Source organism: Lygodium microphyllum, chromosome 17 (assembly GCF_053477565.2).
Source record: "Lygodium microphyllum isolate KBCC chromosome 17, Lygodium_microphyllum_v1.1.10, whole genome shotgun sequence".
NCBI classification, from domain to species: Eukaryota; Viridiplantae; Streptophyta; class Polypodiopsida; order Schizaeales; family Lygodiaceae; genus Lygodium; species Lygodium microphyllum.
In genome coordinates this window covers 141,245,552-141,267,689 of record NC_141151.1, presented here as the reverse complement: position 1 = coordinate 141,267,689, position 22,138 = coordinate 141,245,552, and positions in this window count along the sequence as shown.

The following is a 22,138-nucleotide window of genomic DNA, read 5'->3' as shown; positions in this document are numbered from 1 at the left end:
AGTTTATAGAGGTTATATGCTGCTGGAAACTTCAGGGCTGAAGCTATTTATGCTACAGTTGGGTTATGCCTATTGGTCACAGGGTGCTCCCGGTTACTCGGTATGATGTCATGATGTATTTGGATTATGCCACATGTCTTGTTTATGCTCCGGAATGCTTTTGAGTTGAGATTAGAGCTCGATTTGGGTTTGCCTATCACTTTTTGCAGCTGGCATTTCATCTATGACATGGTTTATACCTAGGCTACCCAGTACGGGTTATGATATCTTGGTGAATGCTTTATGCTTTGGCTGTGGATGGCAGTTGTTTGAGCTCATCTCAACATTCATTTGAGTATTCCCTTGAGCAGTTTGACATTGACTTGGATTTTTCTGTTATGACTTGGCTTTTTCCATTACGACCTTGGATGCTATTGAGGCATTGTCTTGGTTACATATCTTTGGTACTTTGACTTGGTTTGCTTGAGCTATTGAGCTCATTTATCCGCCTTTTGAGCCAGTGGGAGCATCTTGTATGCTTGACCAACATTGAGCAGGAGGTTTATGCTATTTGAGCATTTTGCAGATACTTAAGACTTTGGAATCTCTTACACTTACATGTTGCATGGTTCATGCACTGATATCTTGGAATTGCTTTTGACCTGAGTTTGGGCTTTGCACTCTAGTGAGCATACACCTACTAGTGTTAGGTCTTGCCAATGTTATGTATACTTTGCCCTATTGTCCAGGGGGTATGCCTACTCATTAACGAATGCTTTGGTAACACGTTTGGGTGTTTGCTCAGGGTCTTGATGACTGTTTGGTGCTGATTTATGCCCGTTTATGGCTGGTCATGTCTTGGCTGTCATTTATTGACTCGATGCAGTGATTTGGTCAACAATTGACTCTCACAGTACCTTGCTGTCATTTATTACAACAAGCATATAACTCCGGAGTAACATGGATTTTTCATGCTGAAATATTGTGAAATGATGTACTTTCACTGGTACTTGATGGGTAGCAGCCTTGGCTACACTTTTCTCGCCATTTTTCTCTCGATTTTGGTGATTTTTTGGTCATTTTCTGCAGTAAACAGCAAGTAGTTTTAAACTGTCTACAAACTTCCAACTTGCATTATGGCGAGTTTGTCCACTGATCATGCTATTTTCAACATCACTAAGCTCGATGGTACGAATTACTCTTATTGAAAGAGCCAGATTTGGCAGGTATTGGTGCAGAAATCGCAGATCAAACCATTGAGGTTGAGCGAGCATCCGCCTGCAACTATGCCAGATGAGGAATGGCTTGAGCTTGATGAGTTATGCAAGTCCATTATTGTATTATCTCTCATAGAACAGGTTCATTACAATGTATTTGAGAAAGAACAGAGTGCATGGCAGTTGTGGGATAAAATCAAGAATCTCTATGATAAGAAAAGTCCAGCGAGTCAGATGTATTGGCTGAAGCAGCTTATGGATCTGCGCATGAAGGAGAATGTGACTATGTTTGCTCATTTGAGCCAGTTCCATGCTATACTCAAGAACTTGACTTCGCAGGACATCACTTTTGCAAAGGATGTCACTCCTCTTTTCTTGCTTGGTACTCTTAATGAGTCATGGGATGTATTCCACACTGCATTATGTGCCTCTACTGCTACCTTGAAATTATCTGATGTTGAGAGTGCTCTTCTACAGGGAAGAGGTTAATCCTAAGAATTTGGATGCCTCTTGTGTGTCGCATGCTATGACAGTTAGAGGCAGGAATGATGGGTATGGAAAGCATGGCAGTGGCAGTGGTCGTGGACGAGATTCTCAGAAATCTCGGTCCAAGTCTCATGGAAAGTCATGTAGCAAATCCCGTGGCAGGATTGCAGATGTTACTTATCACCATTGTGGGAAAAAGGGCCATATTAGGCCACAATGCCATGAACTTCGCAATGAAAGGCGCAAAGATAAGGGGAAAGACAAAGTGCAGGATAAGTCTTCTGATCGCAGCATAGTGCCTGCAAAGTCCAATGTTAAAATTGAAGAGATCAATGTTATGCAACCTAAGGATGTTGATGATGATGATTATATCCTTGCAGCTTCTTCTAGTGCTTCGCAAATGACAGAGATACACTCTATGTATGCACAGTGTTGGCTCTTGGACTTAAGTGTGTCCTTTCATGCGACACCTTGTCGAGAGTGGTTTCATTCATATCGTACTGTTTCGGGTTCTGTGCGCTTGGGTGATGACAGCTCTCTTGATATTGTGGGCATTGGTGATGCTAGCCTCCAGTTTCCTTTTGGCAGCACTTTTGTTATGCAGGATGTACGTCATGTACCTGCTTTGACATGCAATCTCCTGTCAACTGGATAGCTTGATGATGCAAGTTATCATGTATCTTTTGGAGACTCTGCATGGAAGATCACTTGTGGATAGACTTGTGATTGCGAGAGGTGCCAAGGCTGGCAGTCTCTATCCCTTGATATCTGCTTCTTCCCTTGATCATGTTTTGTCTATGGGTTCTATCCCACATGTATCTCTTTGGCATGCCCATTTGGGCCATATGTCTTTGAAGGGAATGAAAATGCTTTCTGGTTTGCAATACTTACCGCGCCTTGATTATGCATGTTTTGATTCATGTGAGCATTGCCTTTATGGTAGGCAGACTAGGTCTACGCATAAGAAGTCTGGTAGGCCACGCATGAGTGAGCCCTTGGCATTGGTACATTCAGATGTCTGTGGGCCCATGCCTTGTTAGTCTATGGGTGGTGCAAAGTATTTTGTTACATTCATAGATGATTTTTCATGAAAATTTTGGGCTTATCCCATTAAGTTGAAATCCAATGTCTTGGCTGTGTTTTAGAGATGGCTTGTATTGGTTGAGAACCAATCTGGATATAGGCTAAAATGCCTAAGAACAGATAATGGGGTTGAGTATGTCTCATGTGCTTTTGAGCACTTATGTGATGAGAGGGGTATTTAGCGTCAATTGACTGCCCCCTACACCCCCCCAGAATGGTTTGGCTCAACGGATGAATAGAACCATGCAGGAGTGTGTACGCAGTATGCTTAGCCATGCAGGCCTACCACAGAGTTTTTGGGCTGAGCCAGTTAGTACAGCTGTGCATGTCATAAACATATCACCTTCTAATGGCTTGGATTTCTAGGTTGCAGAGGAGGTATGGACTAGAAAACCTCCCTCTTATGCGCATCTCCGTGTCTTTGGATATGAGGAATTTTGCCATGTGCCCAAGGACAAGAGAAGTAAGTTGGATCCTAAGAGTGTCAAATGCATTTTCCTTGGTTATGGGGATGCAGGCGGGATGGGTTACAGTCTCTAGGATCTGTAGGCGTGGAAAGTCATCCGTAGTCATAATGTAGTCTTCCATGAAGACAAGATGCATAGGCAGCCTGAGAGAGTTATTGAGATTCACAGGGTCGTATTTCATGAGGAGCTGAGAGCTCCCGCACAACCAGTTGGACAGCCTACAGCTGCAGAGTAGAAGCTCATGGTCAGGGTGTTGGGTAGGCAGTTGGGCAAGCAACAGAGCCTGCCGTGAGACGGTCTACTGGAGACAAATGTCCACCTGATAGATTTCAGCCCTCAATGCATTATGTCTTGGTTATAGATGCAGGAGAGCCTTTCACTTATGATGGGACTATGCGCAGGAATCATGTGATAGTCACTCCTGGGAGAGGGCTATGCAGTCTGAGATAGACTCCTTGCATAAGAATGAGACTTGGGATTTGGTTTCCTTGCCTAAGGGCAAGAAGGCTTTGCCATGCAAGTGGGTGTACAAGCTGAAAAGTACCCCTGGACACCCCAAGCTGGCATACAAGGCTAGATTGGTAGCAAAGGGTTTTAAGCAGGAGCATGGTGTGGACTTTGATGAGGTCTTTTCTCTTGTGGTTAAGATGACCACCCTGCGCTTAGTCTTGGCTTTGGTTGCTCATCTTGACTTGGATTTATACTAGATGGATGTCAAGATGGCTTTCTTATATGGGGACTTGCATGATGAGATTTATATGGAGCAGCCTAAGGGCTTTGCACAGAACCTAGCAGGGAGCACCTAGTGTGCAATTTGAAGAAAAGTCTTTATGGATTGAAACAGGCACCTAGGGAGTGGTATCGTAAGTTTGATGCCTTTATGCAGTCACAGGGCTACAGCAGGAGTGCTATGGATCCATGTCTTTATATGAAGAAAGCCTGTGATGGTTCTTTATTAATTTTGGTACTCTATGTGGATGATATGCTAATAGCAGGGAAAGCTCATGATGAGCTAGATGCTCTTAAGGCTCGGCTCAAAAAGAGCTTTGAGATGAAAGATCTGGGACAGGCCTCTCACATATTTGGTATGCGCATTAGACGCGACAGGCATCAGGGACTCCTCTATTTGTCACAGAGGGAATACATTCATAAAGTCCTTGAGCGCTTCCACATGCATGACATAAAGCCTATTGGCTATCCATTGCCTTCTTATGTGAAGGTATCACAGGTTGATTGCCCACAGACAGATGAGCGGAGGGCCAAGATGGCCAAGATTCCCTATGCATCCGCAGTGGGGGCAATCTTATATATGCCATGATCGCCACTCATCCAAATATTGCCTTTGCAGTTGGTGTTGTGGCACACTATATGGCTACACCTGGCAAGAAGCATTGGGATGCCATGAAAGGTATCATGAGGTACTTGAAGGATACTGTAGATATGTGCATATGCTACGGCAGCCAGGATACAGGAGTCGTGGGGTACACTGACTCTGATTATGCAAGACATGCAGATAGTAGGAAGTCCACTTCCAGCTATGTATTTACCTATGCTAGAGGTGTTGTTTCTTGGATGTCCAGGGTGCAGAAATACACAGCCCTTTCTACTACAGAGGCCGAGTATGTTCAGCCCCCAGTGAGGCTTGCAAGGAGGCCATTTGGTTGGGTCGTTTGGTTGCTGACCTTGGTATTGATGCTATTCCTACATTGCATTCGAATTCTATGAGTGCTATTCAGTTAGCCAAGAATCTGGTCTTTCATCCGAAGACGAAACACATTGAGGTGAGGTATCACTTCATACGTGGGGTCATCGAGGACAAGTCTGTTGACCTTGTCAAGATCTCGACTTACCAAAATCCTGCAGATCTGCTCACGAAATGCCTCTCTACAGAGCACTTTGCCTTTCTCAGGAGGTTGATGGGCGTGGGATGAGATGATGTCTTTCCTCATCCTGTTGTACATGTGAACATGTTGTACTGTCTTTTTTTTTCTCTTTTCACTCCTCACTAGGGCAAATTCGCCTTTAAGTGGGAGGTTATTGGGGGTAAAGGTGCCTCCGCCTAACCCCCCGTGTATTACTACACTGACACTCACTGCCACTACACACTGCAGGTGGCGGGCGCCCATCACCGTCACTTTATTCTTTATTCTTTTAGTGACAGTTTGAATAAAGGAAGACCCAGTCACACATTGTGACTATTGGAGTTCCCATTTCTTGTCTCTCTTTCTTGTTCTTGCTCTCCTGCCATAGCTCTCGGGTGCAAGCTTCGATCCTTCTCACCTTTCACTTCTATCCTAGTCAGCTACCAATCCCAATCACCTCCTCCATCACCTTGAGTGGTAAGACCCTCCGCGGGCTATTGGGCATGAGAAAGCTGAAAGTGAATGGCTCTTTTTTCTCTTTCATGTCACTCCCAAACTACCAGTTCTGCATGGAATCCTACGGGAATGTCATTAGGTCATGGTGGGAGGGGCACGGACGGCTTCACGACTGGCTTGGCCCTTAGCTGCTTTCTGGTTTCTTCTAGTAATTTATTCCTTCTTTCCCTGAGCATGGCTTGTCTTTTCGCAGATGTGTCGACCAGTTGTTGCTCTTGGGAATGCGCATTCGGGGGGCTGTGAGATCACCTCTTCTCTAAACCTTCCCATATTGAATTGAAGTTCAGCTTCATCCACCTTCCAGTCTCCTTGTTGTGTTTCCTCTTCAAACCCTATCACATCAATTTCCTGGGGGGTTAGGCCGGCCAGTAACATGTACTTTCATTGATCATCCAACCTCAGCTTAACCTCCGCAAGTTGGGGTGGCATCTGCAGGCCTACATGCAGAGCTATGCATGTGATATCGAGTTTTTCTTAACCACCTCTAATGATTGTCCTTCTTCTGGGCGGGTGGTGTCCATCAATGTATCTAGGAAGGCCTTTTACTGGGTATTAAAGGCTACCTGGGCAGCTTCTGCTTTGCTCTCTATAAGGATCTTCTCTTTCTCTACCAGAGCCAGGCGTCGCGCTAGTGTCTTCACCCCTCTTTCATTTTGCCCTACCCATTCCTCGGCTCTCTTCTTCATCTCTTCCATGCTCTCACTGCCTTTGGACCAGGGACACGAGTTTCTGCTCTTGGTCCTTTAGCTCTTTGCTCATGGTTTCCTGTTCTTTCTTTTCTTGGTCCAACTTGTCAGTCATGGTTTCGATTTCTTTCTGATGCTGCTGTAACTCTTGCTTTCTTTCCTCGTCCCTGGCAGTAAACTCAGCCATAAGCTTTTTGATCTGATCGGTTTTTGCAGTCAACTCTTGCACAATCAAGAGCTTGTATTCTCTTTGCATCTTCACGAGTTCTTGTGTTTCATCCTCTAGCCTACTGCCTCCAGCCCTCTTCCCTGTCATCCTTAGCCTCCTGTTTGAGATCAAAGATCTCCCTTTGCTGCATGGCTATTACTCGGGTCTTTTCAAGCTGAAATGCAGCCACTGACTCTTTTTCTGCCGCCAACTCAGCCTATCTTCCTTTCCTCCTTAGCCTTCTCCAATTGAGAGAGCAGCTCAGCGATGTACTCGTCGTAATTAGCTGGTAGCATCATTGTTGTGTGGATGGGAGAGGTCGAGGCCTCCACTTTCTGGCACTTCGGATCCTACCTTGACTTGGCATCCGTGGTCGTCCTTTTCTACCCTGCGGCTGTGGTCTCTGTGCTCTTCCCTTGGGCTAGTTCTTTGTTAATAAAGCACTGCATCCACGCCACAAAGTTTGATACATCTGCTCTGGTGGGGATGCTCAGGGTGAGGGTTGTTGCTTCAATGGGAGGCACCAAGAGGGTCAGAATAGGGTGGATGGGAGCCTTGCCTTTGCCCTAAGTGATGGCTGGCGGTACGATTTCTGGCAGCTGCATGCTGGAATCGGGCCCCTACTCTTTAGACGGGCTCATAGCCCCTAGGTCATCTGCCTTGCTTTGCTGTTCGATTGACTGATGTGTAGCTTCGGCCAAGTCTTCCTCCTCCTTCCTTCTTAGCTCCTCCTCTTCTTCAGTAGCTCTTCTCTCCCTCTCTTTCTCTGTTTTCCTAAACTCTTCTTCCAACCTATCTGCTTCCTGTTTTTTCTTCTTCTCCCTCTCTTCGGCCTCCTCTAGGGATTCCCTCTTTGCTCTCTCTAAATCCTCTTTCTCTTTTTTTCAACCTTTGTGTCTTGCTTCTGCTTTTTGTGTCGTCTTTTTAACAGGTTTCTTTGCTATCTTCTTGCTCATCTGTTCCTTCTATTCTTCCCCTTCTTCTTCACTCTCAGTTCTGTCACTGGATACCTCTTTGTCTTGGTGGGGGCAATCTCTCAGGTGTTTCTCCTTCTCCTTCCTCTGCATCCTGAGCCTGCTTTATTGCCTCTTGAATGAGGGCAGTCAAAATGCTTCTATAGCTAGTGAATGAGGCTTTGGAAGAGGCCTTCTTTCTTTTTGTGGTCTTGGATGCTGGGGAATCCCCACCTACTAGTTTGCTGCCCAAAGCTAGCACTTTTGCCACCTGGTCAATGGTCTTACGTACATAGCCATTCCAATCGACTTCGTCCAAAGTGTGAGCTACCACATTCTCCAGCACATGCACGCTGATTCAATGCATCAAGGAGTTGTAGCGCTGGCTGGAGAAGAGCGCAGGCACTAGCTTTGCTTGTAGACGAGCTTCCGCATCAGGAATGTTCTCGATGCTGATGCCATCATTGGTTAGCACTTCTTCCCTCTTCATCTTAAGCACAACATAAACATCTCTCTTATGCTTTTTCTCTACCTTCAGCTCCAACCCCAACGCCTTCTCCACCAAGGCTGGGTCTAAGTGTACCTACACCTGCTTGGCCTTTTCTCCCCTTCCCACCGTCACAGTGCCACACTCTGGTCTGGGTTGTACATCTTGAGGAACTCCACACACTCCGTGTGGTCAGGCTCTTGTGCAAACTTCTCAAGGTACTTTGTGAGGTTGCACTGCTCGTCGATAACTCTCTTGGTTGTTTCCTCCTTGGCCACCACACCCTTTATATTATGGATGGTTCGAAATTTGAGCTGGTTGTAGGTGCGATTTTCTAGGGTGATGCGATATTGCGTCCTTTCCTCCTCCGTGAATGGGAGTCGGTGGGCACGGTCTTGCTGCGACATCTTTCATTCCGATCATGAACCCAAGTTTTCATTAGTGCTTTCAAAATAATAATTTGTTAGAAAAGAAAGACTCTATGTGTTTATTGAATGAAAGCATTAAAATCCAATGTAGATTCTTCCCTTTAGATCTGACTTTTTTTCCCTTTACTTCAAAGTTCTCGTGTCATTTTCCCTACCTCACTCGTTTTTTACGTGTTTATGCGTTTGCTTGATTTTCCTTGGTTTTGGTTTGATTCAGCTTACCCCCCTCCCCTTCCAGCTTGAGAAGAATCCTTCCTAAGATTGAAAGTTAGGAGGTCAAAGGCATTTTGCAATGTGGTCTAGGATTTACATGCATAGGAGCCAAGTATAGAAATTGGGATTATACTCTAACTGAGCTTCACGGTCTAGATCAAAGGGTCGAATGCCTACATGTGTGATGTATGTGAGAACATCTGTTAGGAAGTCACTGGAATCGACACGACTAGCAATATGTAACTCTTCCTCAGTCAGTAGGCGATCGAGATAGGGGTGTCCTTTGATATGCTCTTCCATGGATCGGCCATGAAGAGTGGTTAACACTCTATACAAGGTTGGTGCGACGTAAGTGCGGTCATACTCGACTATTTTGATTGCGCGACACTGCTCAGCGTTGATCATTATTTAACATCTTTCAACTTCCCATTACAATCGAAGAGTGTAACAGTGCCTTAAGAACGGGGATTCAATATCACTAAGTTTTGATAATTCTGTGATTTCTTAGTCAGTAATGGCAGAAGTGGTTCATTTATCATAAGACATGATGAGGGGCTGTTTGATGGCCTGCTCTTTGGATATCTCACTAGTGAGCAATTCAGCAGCGGAGTTAGAGGCTTTTGCGAATGCAAATTTAAATGTCTCCCAAGAATAAGGCATCGTTCAAACTTCATTTGCAAAGGGTTCTTGCAGTAGGCCTAAATCCAAGTGATCATAGCTCAGAGCTAATGACATGAAAGTGGCATCTAGTCATTTAATGCAATCAACCACATCCTCCTATGTGTCCTCAGCTAGATCGATGGCCAGTGTTAAGAACGATTTCTGCTCATAAGTGGGTCGAAGGCCTGGAGGTTGGGATTTGATAGAACTAGAGCCTTTGACAACAAATAGTTGTGGTTGCGGGTCTTCTTGAGATTGCGGTTGGACCTCTTGAATTAGGGCTAGGATAGTAGTAGTGACATCTGACGAATTGCTACCTTCTATATGGATCAGGGAAGTCTGAGCAGCTCTATTGGGTGTTGATTCATGTGACAGTGTTTGTCATTTGGGCCGATAGGCTTGTTCGACTTTCTTTTGCGTATGTGCGGATGAGCTTGATGGATATGGGTCTTGAAAGCGATGTGGTTTCTAGCTTTGAGGTTTTGTGGGGCTTGGTGTGATCAAACTTGAGGGCGGCATGCAAGTAGTGCCTCCAGCCGTGCGGGCCTTAGGGATCCATATCCAAGCATTTCCCTCATAGTATCCTTGTGCATGCAAGAGGGCTTTAGGGACCCATCTTGGCTTGATCATGTGTCAATTTCTATAACTGTGCCTTGGCCTCCTAGCTTTAGAATTTCTAGTGTTATGAGGATGTGAGCGTCGGCTCCTAGATGGTGGTTGCAGTTGCTTGGGCCTCCATTGAAGCCTAGGGTATTAGACCTTAGCCTTTGCTGCTGTGAGCGGCAATTCTAGAGATTCGGTGGGTGGTGACCGAGCACTACCCACCTCCTTAGACTTGGCTGCTAACATTTGTATTGGTGGTCTTGCGGACTTTGACGAGGTCGCGCAGCCCTTGCTAAAGGCTTTAAGAATGCGAACATTGCCTATGGCGAGGTGGATATGCTGCGATTCATAATCAACATTGCAGTGAGTTTGCTTCTTTAAGGTTTGCCCTAGCAGCGATTCCGTATCTGCGTCTTCAACATTTGTCAACACATAGAAGATCATTGATACACTCTCAGACTCGATAGAAACGACGGCCCTACACTTGCCGAGAAGTGCATATGAGCGGCCCCCATATGGGCTTAATTTGGCATTGGTGGGTTGTAGTGGTGGTTTGCCCAGTTGGGTCCAATGATCGTGAGTCAAGACATTGAAGTTCGCTCCCTCGTCGATCAAGGCATTGAAAGCGCATGTTCGCTTGGCGGTGACCGTGATGTGTAGGTATGCAGGTTCTACGGCTTCCTCATCCTCATCATCCATTTCAGTGATCGTGGCTACTTGTACTTTGACAGGGGGTTCTAACATTGGTGGCTCATGCAGAGGATGCATGGGAGGGTAGTACTTCTTGACACAACTGCCATTGAAGAAGCCTATGCCCTTGCTGTCGAGAGTCTTGAGCTCAATGTTGCCAGTTCGGCTCATTGCATGAACTTTGAAAGGTCCGAGACCTCTAAACTTCATTTTCTGCTTATGCCCCTTAACTGAGTACAGGACACTAAGTCTCCCTGTTCAAAATCGCGCTACTTAACGTGCTTCTCAAACCAGCTCTTACATCGTGCCTTCTCACATATGAGTGCGTGAGTGGCTAGAAGATGAGTTTTCGAGAGGCGTTCGAGCTCAACCAGGCTTTGCCTCCATACCTCCTTTCCTTTCCATCATTCCTGAAGTGCTATTCTTAGGCTAGGAACGAAGAACTCTACAGGGAGAATTACTTCAGTTTCGTAGGTCAACCTAAAGGGAGTCTAGCCGACATCCATTTTATAAGCTGTATGGTAAGCCCACAAGGCTGCCATCAGCTTGTTATCCCAGTCATTGCGCGAAGTAGAGACTACTTTGGTCAGGACATTTACAAGAATCTTATTCGTGGATTCTGCCTGGCCGTTTTCTTGAGGGTAGTATGGAGAGGATTTTGGATGAATAATTAGAATGTGGATAGAAGATGCGCTATCACTTCATTGATAAAGTGTGTGCCCTGGTCACTAACTAGTTTAAAGGGGCAGCCACATCGTGAAATCACCTGCTCCCACAAGAACTTGGCAGTCGTTCTAGCATCATTCTTTGGTGTTGCTCTCGCTTCTGCACATTTTGTTAGGTAGTCTGTGGCCACAATGATGTATTTGGCTTGTGAATACTATGTAGCTGGGCTGATGGGTCCTGTAAAGTCAATTCCCCATTTTTCAAAGGGTTGTCGTGCAATGATTGGGTTCAACTCCATCTGATCCTTGCAAATCGGGACCTTTGTCCGCTGACACTCGTCACAATGCTTAATTAATCGTGTTGCATCACGAAACAACGTTGGCCACCATAGTTGAGACTGCAGTACCTTGCGGGTTGTCGTGTCTCCGCTAAAGTGCCCACCAGCGATTCCACTATGCACCTCTGAGAGCACATCGTGCATCTCATGCTCGCACACGTATCTACACAGCAGTCCATCTTGCCCTAGTCGATATAGCTCGCCTGCTATCAACTGGTAGGGTTGGATCTTGAGGATGAGTTGCCTAAGTCTTGCCTTTTCTATCAGTCGCTCACACAGTCCATGCTCAAGTACTTGGACTATGTCATCTGCCCAATATGGCATTAGGTCAGCCCTAAATAAATCTCTCTTGTTGGAAAGGTTAAAGAGATGGGTGTCTGGCAATTCATCGTCAATGCCTTCTCCAATGGCCTCTCCCATGGGGATGCGTGACATATGGTCAATCGTGTAGTGTTGTTTTCCTTTTCGATACAACCACGGAGAAGTCGAACTCCAAAAGTAGAAGGAGCCACTGAGCTATGCATCCTGTAGCGCAAGGTTTACTAGATATAGCAAGGCTTGATGGTCCACAAAGAAGGTACAGGGTGTAGCCAATAGATAATGTCGGAATTTCTTCACAGCAAACACCATGGCCAAGCCCTCTCTCTCTATCATCGAGTAATTCATTTCCGTCTCAGTGAGTTGTCCACTAGCAAAGCTCACTGGGTAGTCCAAGTTGTGTTCACCAAGTTGGCACAATACTGCCCCCACAGCAAATTTCGAGGCATCGATATGCACGTGGAAGGTAATGGTCCAATCTGGGGCTCGTAGAATTGATGTTGTGGTTAGAGCCTTCTTCAACGCTTCATATGCTCGTTGGCATGCTTCAGTCCATTCAAAGATAATCAGCAGCTTGTATAAAGGTCTGGCAATCAATGCGTAATTCAACACAAACCGTTCAAAGATAATCAGCAGCTTGTATAAAGGTTTGGCAATCAATGCGTAATTCAACACAAACCGTTGATAGTATCCCGTATGGCCTAAGAAGCATTGAACTCCCTTATAGTTGATTGGGGGCGTAAGATCAACAATAACCTTGACTTTCAAGAAGTCAGTGGCAATGCCGTTCTTTGACACCATGTGCCCTAGGATGCATCCATGCTTCTCCCAAAACTAACACTTTAAGGGGTTCAGGGAGAGACGATATAGGCGACAACGCTCAAAGACTGCTCAGAGTTTGTCTAAGTGTTCTCTCTAGGTCGAGTGAACACACAAGGCATCTACAAAGACTTCCAACTCTTTGCAAAGCATGTCTTTAAATATGGCACACATGAGGCGTTGGAAGGTGGCGGGGGCATTAGTCAACTCAAAGGGCATGACTATGTAAGCAAAGACGCCCCACTCAGTGGCGAAGGCAGTCTTATGCCTGTTGGCAAGATGCACTTGCACCTTATTGTATCCTAAGAATCCGTCCAGAAAACTGTAGGCTTCCTTGCCAACCACTCTTTCAAGCATGTGCTCGGTGTATGGCAATGGATAGTTGTCCCTCTTAGTAGCAACGTTCACCTTCTTGTAATTGACGCACACTCTAATTTTTTCGTTCTTCTTCATGACAATGACTATGGGTGACACCGAGTCCGTGTGCTCAATTTTGTAAATGAATCCTGCTCTCATCAGCTTGTCAATCTCTTCCTTGACCTCATAGGGTATGGTTACTGCTTGACCGACGTAGCATCTGGCATCATGGGTATGTTATGAGTCACTACACTTGGATCTACCCCCCTTAAGCTCTTATAAGGACCAAGCGAATATGTCTATGTACTCTCGCAAGAGAGTGACAAGACTCATTTCCTCTTCCTCGATCAAGTCATCGGCAATGAAGACTGGTCGGGGTGTCTCCCCTTCCTGGGCTAGGTTCACATCCTTGATCTTGGCTGGTCCCTCAATCGATTCACTCGTTTTCCCTTAATGTTTGGCACCCAACAGGATCACTACCCTATCCCCTTTCTTGAATTTCGTAAATCTTTTAGGGAGGTCCTGCGGTTTTCTCTGTTCTTCCGTTCGTGTGTCCCTGGGTTGTTTTATCCTTTCCTCTTTCAACTGTCTGCGCCTCAAGTGGATGGGTAGGTCCCCCTTGGTGTGTCTAGTCTTGGCCAGCCTAGGTATCTCTGGGTCGCAATCTGAACTTACCTCTAACTCAGAGTCGAACTCCCCGTCTTCACTAAAAGAGGTGGTCTCCCTTGGTGGTCGCAACTCAGATGGTGACTCTGTCCTAAGCACTGATGTTGTACCGGATTAGGCTAGGCCTACTTGATCGAAATCTATGGCTCCTACCAAGCGCTATCACAATTGATGCGCATGACCCCTCCCTCTATCCTGAAGGCACTCTTTTTCTACGGCTTGGAGTATACTCGCATTTATTCTATTTCCCGTCCCTTAGTGTCGTATTCTACGGTATCCATCTCACCCTCGCTTTCATCATTGAAAGATCGACAGTCTTCGTATTCGTCGTTGGAGTCCTCTTCATCAGACTACTTGTCATCTCCTAGGTCTTGGTATATCTCTTGTCTTTGATCGAGGATTAGGGCCCAGTTGTACATGAGGTTCAAGTCATGCACCCTGGTCCATTGCCACTTGGATTCATTTAAGAGATCCTGGAGTGGTTTGACGCTTGCTACTGGATTGCCAGCTAGCTTGCCCGTTAAATACTCCAAAATCTCTTGGGGTTCCCTCTTGTTATTTGGCACTTGGAAGGTGACAGGTTTAGGTCTCCCCTGAAGGGTTCCTGCCATCATGCAAACTGGTACAGATGGTGTGTCTTTAGACTTACCGATTGTCTTGATGGCTTGCTCGTATGCCTTATGATCTGAGAATGGCAGGTCAATTGTAGCAAGGACATGCATTCAATCTCGCTCGTCCTCTGGGATGGAATATACTTGGTCAAGGGTCCATAGGACTTCTTGACTTGAGCGTTCCCTTTAAGCATCATGGAGATGGCATCCAAGTTGACTGGTGAGGTCTTCCAGGTGTCCATCTCTACCCTCACGACATCCGTTCTATTGCCAACGAAGACTAAGCCGTTACCCCAATCTTCGATGACTCTAGCTTTGTGCATCCAGGGTCGGCCTAATAGGATATCGTAGTCCACACCCTTCATGACTATAAAGTCAACCGAGAAGAACTGGACACATGCGATTTTCATTGGCCAATTTTTTAGCTTTCCGAATGGTTTCACTCTCATACCATTTGCAAGTGTGACATTGAACTTAGCAGTCTCAACAGGTGGGTTTCCCCAAGTCTGAAGCACTGTGTGGCTAAGCACACTAACCCCAGCTCCCATGTCTACAATCCCCTTTCTCGTTGTGTCGCCTAGGGCTAGGACCGATAAGACTGCATGCATCTCAATGCCCTCCCAGAAGACTAAAATGCAAGGACATTGACACAGAGTGCAGCATTAGAGTCAGTATTTGTGTCTCTACATCATGGTCGTGCAGATCAACATCTTACTCTCATGATCATTCAACCCACTGTTTCAGGTCTTGCCATAGGGTGGGATGCTGCTTAAGTAGGTCTCCGAGACTTAGCATCACAGGGGTGGTCACCAGCAAGGTAAGGAGGTCGTTGGCTGCTCGTCTCTCTCCTAATCTAGATTGTCTTCGCCAATGGCCGTGACTAATTTGTGGGCCTGCAACATCTAGACTTGGCCTAAGCAGTACTGCTTGTGGTGCGGTCGCATCCCCCAACTTTGGTCGAGGGGGTGAGACTGGTGTGCTTATGCTGGACAGATCATCGATCTCATCCTCTAGGATGGGCTCAACGTCCTTTAGGTGCTCTTGGGCCTCTTTCACCCATTCCTTCACTTTCTCTATGGCCTCTAGTTAGCACTTCGGATGTGGGTATTCCCCTACCTTAGCACTTCCCTTTTCGATTGTCTTAGAGGCTGAAGTTTCAACCTCTGCATCAGTGACCTTCTTTCCAGCAAGCAGAGTAGTAGCACTCTCAGTTTTCAGTGCAACCTTAGCTTCAAGCCTCTTCTTTCTCTGTCTATGGCTCTTTTTCCCTATCGATGTTGCATCGAGGTTGCTAGGCCCTGGCAATGATATGTCGGCCTACTTCGTCTGGGCATGAGTCATGACCCGCAATGGGATAGATGTGGCCTCCCCATCGATATTCTCGATAGCAAACAGCCCCAATGGGATAGATAGCACGTTGGCTAAACTTGAAGATGGTTTTCGCTTTGGGTAGTCAGTGAAGAGATGAGTGATCTCGCACTCAATGCACCTTAGGTCAGTTTTGTCTTTTGCTACTGCCTCTCAGGGCAGCGTGATGAGACATGCCCTGGGTGACCACAAGTCCAACACATGATTGGATCCTGCGTCTGCCCTTCTAGGCCTCTACCTCGTCCTCTTCCTAATGCCATCACCGATACTGGTCGATAGTCCATAAGGACTGCTTTGCCCTCGTTGTCGTGCGAGACGTAAGGATATATGTAAGTCTCTTCCTCATTCGGCTCTTCCACATAGTGGAATTGAGCATCACTCAGTGGATGGGTCACGTAGGGACCAGGTGGTCTAGGTATGCCTGTAGGGTTCATGTCCATCCTAGGAATAGCTGGCTTAATGTCGTTAGGCACAGGAAGGGCCAATGGGACTCCCCTTCCGAACAATGGTTGCAGCCTGTTCGCTAGGTAGGGCTGGTCGTATGGTTGCGACTATGGAATTTTTCTTGGTAATCTACAATGCGCGACGTCGTGACCGAATCTTCCGCAGTTAGTGCAAGGTCTTGACCTAGGGTCTTGGCACTCGACTGGCAAGCGGTTTCCGCCACAGTACACGCATTGGATGTGTGGGCGCGTTCGTCGTCTCAACATGTCTTGCAGCTTGGCTATCTCCATCTTTACATCAGCCAAGTCTAGGTGGCTTTCTCCTTATCTTGGGTGGTTGGGCCTGATCGTTTACTAAAGGTTGAAGCTCTCTCTGAGCTCCACGAGTTGGTTTCTTCTGAGTTTAAGCTCTTGGAGCTTCTCTCTTTCAGTTGGTCATCAACTCTGATGGCTTCCTTAGAAACCCTAGCTAGCGTGTCTCCCTGCAAGCGTGAGTTTCCTTTCAAAGCCTTATATAGTTCCTCATTTCAAATTCCGCTAATGAATATAGTTGACACTGCTCTTTCAGTTGGTCGTTTACCCGTACGGATTCTCTTGAAGAGACTCCTCACGTGGGTCATGTAATCGCAAATGTCCTCCTTCTCCTTCTGCTTGACATTCATCAACCGTACTAGCAGATTGTTAGAGTATCCAGGCTCGAAAAATCTCTTGATGAAGAGATTCTTAAGGCTGTTGAAGTTGGTTTGCTCTGCGGCATCTAAGCTCGTATACGAAGTCCTACCCTTATCACCTAAGCAAAGCCCAAATGCTTGAGAGCGCTGAGTCAGGTCGGTGAGGCAGTTGGCTTCGTAGACTTACTCGAATTGCTCTATGAAACTGTATGGATCCTTGTGGGGCTGGTACTTGTCGAGTAGCTTTGCAATGATTGGGATTTTGGACTAGCTCTTGGAGCCTTGGTTTGCTCCTAATCCTACTAGCAGTGATGTCACTAGTGCTGCGGCACTTTGCTCTACTATTGTGTTGTCTAGCAGTCGCTTCATGAGAAGCTTGCTCAACGTTAACTCTCCTTCTAGGGCTCTCTCGTGATCAGTTTGGTTTCTACCAACTAGGTTCAGCACCCGTTGTACCTCGTGCAATTCTGTTCTTTGCCATTGGCTCCTAGCCTGTTGGTCTCTGTTGTACTCTCCTATGCTTTGCAGTGCCTTGTGGGCTAGCTTCCTCTCCTCTTCTAAGTCTGTGATGATGGCATCTAATGTCATGTTGTGGTGCTCATACTGGGCATGCGCATCATAGCTACTAACCAACTGCTGAATCTCCTCTGGGAAGACTCCTAAGTCGAGTTCCTCGTTCGGCCTGCGATCTAGGTTTTCTTATGCTATTATCGTGTTTTCGTGCTCCACCAAGCTATTGATCAGGTTGAGTAAGTTTGTCAAATCCACCTCTTTGGTGTCGCTTGCCTGGTCCTACTCCGTGTGTCGATAGTCAATCTATGTCTTTGGGTCTTCTCCTATTGGTGGGTTCCTTGAGTTGTTTATCTGAGTGAGCTCCTTGACTTATTAAATACAATCCTCAATTTATCTCCTCTTAGTGTGTGTGTTCCTTCCCGTGCACGTGCTCAATCAAGCTTTTAGTTTTCCTTAAGTGTACTTCAAGTGCAAAAATTCAAGGTGAGTGCGGCAAACAATATCTATGCGTCTTACGCACTCTCGCTTCATTTTGGGCCTGATAGGCTTGTCGATCAATTCTCTGGCCGTCTTGATAGGGTTTCGGGTTTTCCTGCTATGTTGCCTTGCTCGTTCTTGGTCCGGTCAATATGGCTCAGTGGGTTGTCCCTAGGACTCTAGATCTTGCGACAGCCTACGCAAGCTGCTAAGCGGCTGCGCTTTACGATTTTGCCTATTCCTTGCGCTAGAATCAAGTTCTGAGCGTCAGGAGGACTCACGATAGGTTGTGCGGCTGTAGCTGGGTCTGGTCAAATTTTTGGAAATTTTGAAAAAGTCCACACTCCGCCCAACTTGTCCGAATTGCAAGGGCCAAGTGGGTGACTCGAACGGGCCGGGGCGCACGAGCCGAGGGCCGAATGGATGACTCGGACAAGATAGACTCGGACGGGCCGAAAAGGTCCACTCGGACAGGCCGAGGCACATGGGCTAAGGACCGAGTCAGGTCTGAGTTCTATGCGGGCCAAGGGCCAAGCACGATGGTTGGCCGAGGGCCGAGTTTGTAAGTGGGGCCGAGCAATGTCACCCGGGCGGGCCGAGTAGGGCTTTGGGCCGAGTCAGCCGAAAGACAAAGGGCCAAGGGCCGATTCTAGGACTCAGCCCAGGAACCGGCCGCTCGAATGGGCCGAGTTTCATGCGATTCTCCGCGAGGGGTGCTCTCTCTCTCTCTCACTGCAAGGGTTGTAAATGAGCTCTCCCTTGGCCTCTTGGCTCTTAAGCCTCTTCCCAGGTAAGGTTTGGATGCTCCCAATCACTTACTTGCCAACATTAAGGATCCCAAGCAATCTTTTTGCCATTTTTTGCATGATTTGTGTCGTGTTTTGCCCTATTTTGCAAAGGTAAACCCTACCCTTTTCCGATTCAATTTCCTAATTCTAACCTATGCTAAATGCAACAAGAATCAAAAGCAAAAAACTGAAATGATTTCTCCATGTTTTCCAATCATCAAACAAACAAAATAACCCAAAATACTTACTTGCTTTGAAGATCAAAAAACCCAATTTCCTACCTATCTCAAGCTCCGATTTGGGGATGAATCCCTTACTTCGATGCTCGATATGAAGTGTGCAAGTGCTCAAGATTGAATCCTTGGTCCCGACAATGGAACCAAAATGTAGAGGGAGCTCACGCTCAACTACCAAGACCCACGGACCACTTATTATTTCAAGCGTTTCAAGCGAGCTCTAATGGCTATCTCTCACCTAGCCGACGCGTCGTCGATCTTACGAGTGTAGTGAGCTTACCTTGATGCTGAAATGAGTTGCCTCCTCTCTCACATACGCCAGTAGCTCCACGATCCTAGATGCTAGCTCAAGCATCCTCAAGCCTCCTCCATCTCCAGGCCCCATCCACCATAGCCGCGCACGCGAGAAAAGAGAAGAGAAGAAGTGAAGAGGAGATGGTGAAGAGCTTCACCCTCTTGATCCCTCACTCCCACACACTCACTCCCTCACACTCTCACACTCCCTCTGTCAAGAGAACACACAAGCAAGGAGAAGAGAAGAAGAAGAGAACTCTTGTTAGCCACACACCAAAAGAATAAGCTTCCATTCACTTTTTGAACTTTATATACAAGCCCTAAAATCCCATGGGCACCCATCCCTTTTTTACATGGCCGGCTATTGTGGCAAGGTCCTTTCTCCCTTTTCCTCTTCTAGACTTATGCCTCTAGCCTACACTTGTCTAATATTTTACAATTGGCACAGGAGGGAGCCTGGAGCTCTTTTACAAGAGTTTTTAGAGCTTTTTGAGGTGCCTTTCATTTAAAATTGCGCTTTTTGCCCCAGCTTAGCTTTATAGGCCACCTACATGTCTTTGCTCTTTTTCCATCTTTTTTTCGCTTTTTCCTTCATTTCTCCACCATCTTTCTCCGCCATCTCGACTTGGGGTTAACAATAGTATATGTCTTGAATATGACTCCTACAATTGGTATTCATGATATTACGCCATATGAGAAATTGTATGGACACAAACTGGCTATCTACCATCTAAAAGTCTTTAGATGTATTGCTTATGTGCATGTGCCAGATGAGAAGAGGAAGAAGCTAGATCTAAAGGCTATTATGTGTGTCTTTATTGTCTATGCATAGGATAGGAAAGCATAGAAATGCTACAACCCATCTACCCGTGAGACATTGGTTAGCAGAGATGTTGTGTTGACGAGTTAGCTTCATAGTATGGAGGTCCAAATGTGGTTATTTCTGATGGACCGACCAATAATACTCATGCTAAAATTATCATTCAAATAGTACTATTGTTAGTGGGGCTACAGGTGATATGTCTTCTTTTGTCAATTCCATGGACAGATGGCTCGTGTAGTCATGGTTCTGTGTCCATTAACACGGATATGTCAATGAGGGGGAGATTAGATAAAGGCAAAGGGAAGATGTTTTAGGATGTTACTGGTCTAGTTACTATATTCATGAGTCACTTGAGAGTGATAGTTTAGATAGTGAGCTTGGTATGTCGTCACTTACTACACCTGATGTTAGGCAAAATAGGTATCTACTGCCTCATAAGAGAGAATCTCATAGTGTACCATAGTTGGGAAGGTCAGAGAGAGTCAAATATCTTGTTGATAGGCTAACTTACAATGGATATTTAGCTAGACACTTTGCTTACATGACAAAAGTGATGGATTATAAAGAGTCAACAAAGTTTAGTGAAGCAATTGTTGATGAAAATTTGTGTGTAGCTATGGATGAAGTGTATGTTGCATTGTCTGAAAACGACACTTGGGATTTGTTTAGATTGCCTAAAGGCAAAACACTCATTGGCTATAAATGGATTTACGAAGTGAAATGTAAATCAGATGGATTTTTGAAGAGATACAAAGCACGCATAGCAGTATGGACTTGATTATGAGGAAACTTTCAGCCCGGTTGTTAAAATGGCAAATGTGAGAATTGTCATTTGCTAGCATCTAAGGGATGAAAATTTTGGCAAATGCATATAAAAATTGCATTCTTGAATGGGGATCTAATTGAGGAAGTGTACATGGAGCAACCCAAGAGCTATGTATATCTAAATTATCCAAATCATGTGTGTAGACTGAAAAAGGCACTTTGTGGTTTAAAATAGGCATCGAGAGCATGGAATGCTCAGTTTAGCTCATATCTACATCAACTTGGATTTTAAACGAGAAATGAAAATCATAGTCTATTCACTAAGAAGATGGAGAAAGGCTATGTATTCTTGGTCATTTATGTAGATTGGGAGAGCTAGAAAGTTTTCTTGGCATTGAGGTAGTGACTACACTTCAAGGAATTTAAGTGGCACACAGATGTAGTTTGCACAGGATATGCTGCTCAAATATGGAATGGACTCCCATATAAACCTTGTTAGATTAGAATGTTAAGCTTGGAGTTGATGCTGGCAATGAGATAGAGAATGTTATGATGTATATGCAAATGGTGGGCAACCTGATCTATCTTACTATTATAAGTCCTCACCGTAGTTACTTAGTGGGGATGATTAGTCAATTTATGCAAAAGCCACAAAGACCTGACATGCAGTCAGGAAGATTATGTGGTATGTTCAAGGTACATTTGATTATGGGCTATTTTATGAGTTTGGAAAGCTACTTGCATTGATAGGATACACTAATGCTGATTGGGCTAGTTGTTCATATGATAGACAATCAACTAATGGATATACTTTTAGTCTTGGAAGCTATATGCTCAGTTGGAGTAGCAAAAAACAACCTATAGTTACTCTCTTAGCATAGAGGCAAAGTATAGAGGTGTAGCCTTAGCTGTTTGTGAAGCAATTTGGCTCTTGAAACTACTAAATCACTTGGGTATACAGATGGACAAGAAGGTCACATTGCATTGTGACAATATGATAAGTGTGCTTTTGGCTAGTAATCTAGTTTACTATGCTAGATCCAAACACATTGAAGTCCGTTATCACTTTATCAAGGAGATGGTGCTTATAGGAAAGATATATTTGATTCATGTGAAGAGACAAACGACTAGGTAGATGATGTCTTTACCAAATCACTTGGTCGAGATAAGTTTATTTACTTCAAGGATCTACTTGGAGTACATTAGTTGACTTGAGCTTGAGGGGGAGTATTGAGAATCAAGCTCATTAGGAGACACTGACATTGTGTAGTATAGTTATAGCTTAGTTAGTGTTGTCATGCATGACATAATAAATGCATTGAGGTGACTCAACCACATTTAGTCGATGTGGTCAGTTAGTGTCTTGTCTCTTTAGTTATATGTGTGACTTAGTGGTTGTTGGATGTGTGTTATTTGAATGAATGGAATAATGAGAAGAATGAGGCTAC